Source organism: Ursus maritimus (genome assembly GCF_017311325.1).
Source record: "Ursus maritimus isolate PB19 chromosome X unlocalized genomic scaffold, ASM1731132v1 scaffold_X1, whole genome shotgun sequence".
NCBI classification, from domain to species: domain Eukaryota; kingdom Metazoa; phylum Chordata; class Mammalia; order Carnivora; family Ursidae; genus Ursus; species Ursus maritimus.
The window spans coordinates 1-7,795 of record NW_024423319.1 but is presented as its reverse complement, the minus strand read 5'-3'; the positions used below and the strand labels follow the sequence as shown (position 1 = coordinate 7,795).

Genomic DNA, 7,795 nt, shown 5'->3' with positions numbered 1-7,795 from the left:
GGGTATTTTGTTCTTTTTGATGCATTTGTAAATGAGATTGCTTTCTGGTATTTCTCTTTCTGGTGGTTTGTTATGAGCACATAGAAATGCAACTGATGTTTGTATATTGATTTTGTTCCTGGCAAGTTTATTGAATTTATTAGTTCTGTTAAACCCTAAACTAAAACTGCCAGTTATTTTGCCAGGAAAATGGGTTTACTTGGGAATAGCAGAGAATTGCAATCTGGGACAAGCAAGCTACCGCCACATCACAGTCAAGAGCAAAAAACGAAGGAGAGGAACATTATTTCTTGGAGAAGGAGGAGGAAGTTGGAAGGGTTGTTCTGGAGGAAAGTCCCCTGGAGAGAAGCAGGGGTTCAGGGTGATGGAGGAGTCTCACCACAGGGGTGGTGGATTTCTTTTAGGAGGTGAAACCTACATCTTCCCCTTTGGGGCCTGTAACTGATGAGTCTCTGCTGTGGAGAGTTCTAATGTTGGTTCTATAATTGACAGTTGTTCCTGTAGTTGACACTGAGTGGTGGGCTCCCCCGTCCAGCCTCCCCTTCTGGCAACCCCAGTCCACTTGACTGAGGTTTCCATTCATTTTCACAGTTCTAACCAATTTTTGGTGGAGCATTGTGGAAAATTAGAATTCCAAATCCCATGGCTTCTACTGCCCCTGAGACAGGGGGCTACCTATTTAATCCTCCCAGGAGTCTCTCACTAACATGTGGCCTCCTACAAGGGCAAGTGGCCTCTTCATGGTGGGTGAACTGGATCTGGGTAAGGCTTGGCTTCCATCATGAAGTTTGATGTCATCTGTTTCTCTTGAGTGGTGCTGACATGGTTATTTGTAAAAGTGATTTAGTCTGTAGAGATTTCAAACGTGCAGTAAAGTCACAGCAGCACAAATACTCTTTATCTCAACACTCAGACTCCCCAACTATGGTTTCTTTACCACATTTGCCACTTCACATGAATACTTAAGTGCATTTTACTCAAAACAGGGACCTGCTCCTACAGAACCACTACATAACCCCAAATGAAATCATCCTGGTTTCCACATTATAACCCAGACCACAGGCCCACTTCACTTGTTGCCACCTGCCTCACTGTCTAAAATGTCCTTTTCCATTCTGATCCAGTTTTTTTTTTTCCCTGAAACTGCTTCCAAGACTTTCCTTTATTTGGGTAACCTTAATGGATGTAAAGAGCAAGTTGATTCCAATCTGGGTGGACTTTTCTGGATGGCTTGTCACTGGGGCTGTTTTCAGTGTCCATCCATGTGGTGACATGCATCAGACCTTTATTTTTTTCACTGTGACTAAACATAATAACATTTACCACTTAAAACATTTCAGGTACACAGTTCTGTGGCCTTAGCTGAGTTCACACAGTTGTACATCATTGTCCAGAACTTTTTCCTTCTCCCCAAGGGATACTCTCTATGCATTAAACACTAACTGCCCATTTCCCTTTCCCTCGGCCCCTGCAGCCACATTCAACTTTCTGTCTCTAGGTACTTCATATAAGTGGGGTCACTCAGTATCTGTCCTTCTGTGACTGGTTGACTTCACTCAGCATAACGACTTCCAGGTTCAGTCCATGTTGTAGCCTGTGTCAGAACTCCCTTCATTTTTGAGGCTTGAGTCGTGTTCCATGGTGTATATACCACATTTTGTGTATCCATTCATCTGTTAATGGACACTTGGGTTGCTTCCACCTTTTGGCTGTTGTGAAAAATGCTGCTCTGAATAAGGACACATGAATACCTGCTCAAGTCTTTGCTTTCAATTCTTTTAGGTACATATGCTGAACTGGAATTCTGTGTTAATTTTTTTGAAGAGACATATTGCTTTCCACAAATGCACCGTTTTACTTTATTTTTTATATGGCAGAACAATGTTGCCATTTATGGATCTACCCCATTTTGTATATCCATTCATCTGTTGACAGGCACTTGGGTTACATCTACCTTCTGGCTATTGTGAAAAGTGTGCTATGAATATTAGTGTACATGTTGTTGGTTTTCTTTGAACAACTGTCTTCGCTTCTTTGAGGTATACATCCAGGAGTAGACGGTTGAAATGTGTGACTATTCTATTTTTATCTTTTTGAGGAAAAGCAAACTATTTTACACATAGGCTGCAGCACCCCTGTACATTTCCACAGCAGGGTTCAATGTTCCAGTTTTTCAACATGCTTACCAACATTTGTTATTTTCCATTTTCTTGATTATACTGATTCTACCGTGTGTAAAGGGTATGTCACTGTAGTTTAAGTCTGCATTTCATAATGACTAATTGTGTTTAACATCTTTTCATGTGTTACTGATCATTTTTATGTCTTCTTTGGAGAAGGGTCTATCCAAGTCCCCTGTCCATTTTAAAATTTTGATGTCCTTTGTTGATGAAGTTGTAAAAACATTTATATATTCTAGACAACGGACTCTTCACAGGTAAATAATTTGCAATATTTTCTTCCATTCTGTGGGCTTTTTGATGCACAAAGTTTTCTAATTTCGAGGAAATTAAATTTCTCTGTTTTCTTTCCTCACTTGTGATTTGGTGTCAGATCTAAAAGCATTGCTAAATCCAAGGTCATGATTTATCCTCATTTATTTCTTCTAGAGTTTATAATTTTACCTCTTACATTTAAGCCTTTAACTTATTTTGAGTTAATGTTTATACGTGGTGTGAGGTAAGGGTCCACTTTCATTCCGCTGCACACGGATAGCCAATTGTTTAGCACCCTTCATTGAAAGGACCATTCTTTCCTCAATGTAACGTTGCCACCCTTATCAAAATTCAATTGACCATAGATGAAGGGGTTTATTTCTGGACTATCAATTAAATCCCACTGATCTGTATGCATACCTTTATGACAGTATCACAGTGTTTTATTTACTGTTGCTTTATATTAAGGTTTGAAATTGGGAAGTATGAGCTTCCATCTTTGATTTTCTTTTTCAAGATAGTTTTGGCTACCTTGTGGTCCCTGATTTTCCATATGGTCTTAGGATTAGCTTATGTGTTTCCTTCCAGAGGCCTCTGTGAATTTTCCTGGAACCACATTGAATCTGCACATTGCGTTGTGTGCTTTTCCTCACCAGGGGGTGTCTTCACAATTATTTAGGTTTTCTTTCATTTTAATCAGCAGTGTTTTGTAATTTTCAGTGTACAAGACTTACACTTTAATTACATTTATTCCTCAGTATTTTGTCAATGTTGATGTTACCAAAAATGAAATTGTTTTCTTAAATTCCGTTTCGGATGATTCATTGCTAGTGTATACAAATAAGAGAGATTTTGTGTATTGGTATTTTGTCCTGTACCTTTGCTGAATTAGGTGACTAGCTGCAATCATTTTTTGTTGATTCTTTAGGCAGCTTTCTATATAAGATGTTATCATCTCTGGTCTCTGAATAGACCTAGTTCTGTGGTTTCCTTTCACATGTGGAAGCTTCTTTTCTTGCCTCATTTTTCTTGGTAGAACTTTCAGTATGTTATTGAGCAAGAGGCGAAAGCCAGAATCCTGCCTTTGTTCGTAATTTCAGAGTAGAGTTGTCAATCTTCAAGACTGAGCATGACTTTGCTGTAGGTATATTGAACAAATAACCCTTTATTCCTACTTTCTTGCGTGTTTAATCGTGAACTGACATTGGATTTTGGTTAGAAACTTCTTTGCATCAATTAATCACAAGTTTTTATGTGAAAAAAATATTGCAGCGTATAACATTGCTTGGATTCACTATGTTGAATAACCTTCGAAGTTTTGGTTAAGAGACACTTACTTATGGTGCACAAGACATTTATGTCCTCTTGGTTTCATATGGCAATTATTCTGATGAGGTTTCATACACCTGTTTTATAAAAGATGTAGGAATGATATTATGCAGCCGTCAAAAAATACGAAATCTTGCCATTTGCAACGACGTGGATGGAACTAGAGGGTATTATGCTAAGCAAAATAAATCAGTCAGAGAAAGAGAGTTATTGTATGATCTCACTGATATGTGGAATTTGAGAAACAAGGCAGAGTATCATAGGGGAAGAGAGGAAAAAAATGAAACAAGATGAAACCAGAGAGGGAAACAAAGGATAAGAGACTCTTAACTGAGGGTTGCTGGAGTGGAGGGGGTGGGAGATTGGGGTGGCTGGGTGATGGACATTGGGGAGAGTATGTGTTGTGGGGAGTGCTGTGAATTGTGTAAGGCTGATGAATCACAGACCTGTACCCCTGAAACAAATAATACATTATATGTTAGTAAAAAAAAGAAAAACAAAAAATAAATGAAAGATAAAGGAATGTATTTTGGTGATTTTGTGATGATTTAATTGAGGTTAGTGTTAGTGGTTTAAAGAGCAGTGTCTGGGGCTACAGAAAGGACTATCCAGAGATTCGGACTAGAGGGATAGGGATAGATATATTTTCAAGGTAAGGGACAAACTCAAGGGTAAAGAGTTAAGGTTAAAGTTAGAGTCAAAGAAAAAGGGTTGGGGTTAGAGGGTTAGGGTTAAGGATTAGGGTTAGGGTCTCCCTGTCCTCTGCTGCACAGAGCCCATTCTCCTCCAGTAACCAGAGTGATCTTTTTGGAACATAACCTTTGGGCCTCTCTGTGGTCTGCTCCCCTCCTGCCCATCCTCTCCAGCCTCACCTCTCCTACCTCTCTCCACTCTGTGGTCCACCCAGGTGTGTGGTCCTCCCACATGTGCCTCGGGCCTGACTCGAAGCCTTTGCATGCACTGTGCCTTCTGCCAGGATCACTCTTCTCTCCCCCTGCTTCATGTCTGGCTTGTTCCCCCATTGGCTGGACCTGGATTAGCCCTCTAGTGACCTGACTCATGTCTGCTGGTTGAGTGTGCTTGTCCCCTATTTAAATGTAGTGCCCACCTTCCCTGTGTGAGCGATTTACTAACCTGCCAGATATGGGGCAGGCACAAGGAAGTCGCCCTAATGCCTGAGCAAAAAAATCAGTCTCAGAGGGGCTCACCACACTTGCCTGATGATGGGGGAGCTACTGTCCCTACAGTGGGGAGCAGGTAGTCCCCTCAAAGGGGGTCCAGCCATGTGAGGTGGTTGGACAAGACTTACAACTTCTTGGGGCTGGGAAGGTGTAGACCAGAAGCTTACCGCCTTGGATTCAAGGCTGGGGCCAAAGCAAGCCCCCTTTTCTTCCAGAGGTCCTCTTTCCCCTTCCCTGACTACGGGCTGGACCTGATTCCTGATCTGGGGGAGTTCGAGGGTGACTCCTCCTAGGAATACCAGTGGTTTACTGATGGACCTTGTCAGCAAGATGCCCAGTAGCCTCAAAGAGGGCCCTACAGGGTGGAGACCACTCTGTGGGGGTCAGCAACAGCCCACTCAAAGCAAAGTGGGGCAGGTGGCCGGCTCTGCTGGTTCTATCCAGTCTGTAGGGCATAGAAATGAGGGCTGTGCCCCCAAAGTGCTCTACTTCTGGCAGGTGGGGACGGGACCTGCAGGGGGTCGGCCAGGGGAGGATACCTGCAGGGTTTGCCCAGAAGCTCAGCACAGGGGGCGTGTTCCTGGCTCGAGCATGCTGACTGTGGGGGAGGTTTCCAGCCTGCTAAGCCTCGGGCTCCCCTTTGTATGATGGGGTGCTGATGGCCCCCATGTCTGGGAGCAGAAGGTAGGGAGGTCACACCAGCAGACTCACTCAGGACAGGACGGGTAAGTGGCTGTTGCTTAAAGCAGCCCAGGGTCTACCCCCTCGAAGAAGGTGCACATGTCCACGGCCCCCCAGGTTTGGGGTCCTGCTGCCAGCCTCTGGCAGTGACCCTCCTCCCACCCTGTCCCTTGTCCCTAGAGCTGTTCCTGCAGATGGCAGAGAAGCACTTTATGGTGGGACACAGGGTTACCTACTATGTCTTCACCAACCAGCCAGCTGCCAGGCCCCTGTGCCCTTCGGGGAAGGCCAGAGGGTGGTGGTCCTCATGGTAGACACAGGGTCACCTACTAGGTCTTCACTGCTCAGCCAGCTGCTGGATGTCATGCTCCCCTCTGGGAAGGCCAGAGGGTGGTGGACCTCATGGTGGACACAGGGTCAACTACTATATCTTCACCAACCAGCCGGGCCCCTGTGCCCCTCCAGGAGGGCCAGAGGGTGGTGGTCCTCATGGTGGACACAGGATTACCTACTAGGTCTTCATCGATCAGTTGGCTGCCATGCCCCATGTGCCCCTCAGGGAGGGCTGGAGGGTGGTGGTCCTGAGATCCCCAGGGCCTCGCGCTGGCAGGATGTGTCCATGCAGCGCACGGTGATGACCAGCCGCTTCTGTGAGCAGCGCTTCCTCCGTGAGGTGGACGACCTGGTGTGCGCGGATGTGGACATGAGGTTCCGCGACCATGTGGGCGTGGAGATCCTGTCCCCCCTCTTCAGCACCCTGTACCCTGGTTCTACTGGGCGGCACACGAGGACTTCAGCTACAAGCACTGGCCGCAGTCCCAGGCCCACATCCCCAGGGACCAGGGTGACTTTTACTACATGGGGGCCTTTTTTTGGGGGGGGCGGTCAGTGGCGGATGTTCACCAACTGACCTTGGCCTGTCACCAGGCAGTGGTGGTTGACCTGGCCAATGGGATCGAGGCCGTGTGGTGTAGTGAGAGCCACCTGAACAGGTACCTGCTGGACCACAAGCCCATTAAGGTGCTGCTTGGGAGGACCTGTGGGACCCGCGGCTGCTGGGCTGGTCTCCGGAGGACCTGTGGGACCCGCGGCTGCTGGGCTGGTCCCCGGAGGACCTGTGGGACCCACGGCTGCTGGGCTGGCCCGGGAGGACCTGTGGGACCCGCGGCTGCTGGGCTGGTCCCCGGAGGACCTGTGGGACCCACGGCTGCTGGGCTGGTCCCCGGAGGACCTGTGGGACCCGCAGCTGCTGGGCTGGCCCCCCCACCCCCCAGGTCATGAAGAAGCTGAGATTTGGGCCATGCCCAAGAATCACCAGGACACCCGGAATGCATGAGAGACTGTCCCCCGAGGACCTGTGGGACCCACGGCTGCTGGGCTGGTCCCCGGAGGACCTATGGGACCCACAGCTGCTGGGCTGCCCGCGCTGCCCCCACACACCCCGCCTCCCCACCACCATCATTGAAGAAGCTGAGATTCGGGCCACACCCAAGAATCAGCAGGACATCCAGAACGCATGAGGGGCTCTCCCCATCTCGGTCAGGGGGTGCTGCCCTGAGCGGAGCCATCAGAGCAGTTTCCTTCTTCTGTCTCCTCGACTGTGGTGTCTAACACTGCCCACTCGGGCATGTCCAGGGCCCCCAAGCAGCCCAGGAGGCCTGCCTGCGGGCACAAGGTCCTCTTCCTGGGGTTGGTGCATTTTGATAACGTCTGGGTCATTTGCAGCTGCGAACGGCTCCAGTTTTATGTTGAATGTTTTTCTGTGACAATACTGAGCAACCATCTTTAAAAAGAACAATTGAGGGAAAAGGTTTTCTCCCTGGTTCTAAACAGACATCGCCTGGTGGGCTGGGAGCGGCCCTGCAGCAGCCTTGGAGCCAGAACGGGCCCTGGCTGGGTCTTCCTCCCAGTCCCTGCACCTCGCGGCAGCCATGGGCCTTCAGGGTCAGGGGTGCGCCGAGCCACCTCTCAGACCCCCAGTCCCCTGACCGCCAGAGGCTGTGACCGCTAGCACGGCCTCCAGGAGCATGGAGCCCTCTGGGTTATTTCTGGTTCCTGCCTTGGTTTTAAATGGCTATTTCTGTGCTGGTGTTTGTGAGATGTGGGCACTGGCTCTGTCTGGATGCGCGTCCTGTTGGGATCCCTCAGTGCCCACTGGAGGGTTTGCAC

The 7,795-nt window shown here is 47.9% G+C and overlaps 1 pseudogene; it reads left to right on the top strand.

Moving 5' to 3' along the window:
• Positions 1 to 707: 707 nt before the first annotated feature.
• On the top strand, positions 708 to 6,962 carry LOC103659300 (annotated as a pseudogene).
• Positions 6,963 to 7,795: the final 833 nt, after the last annotated feature.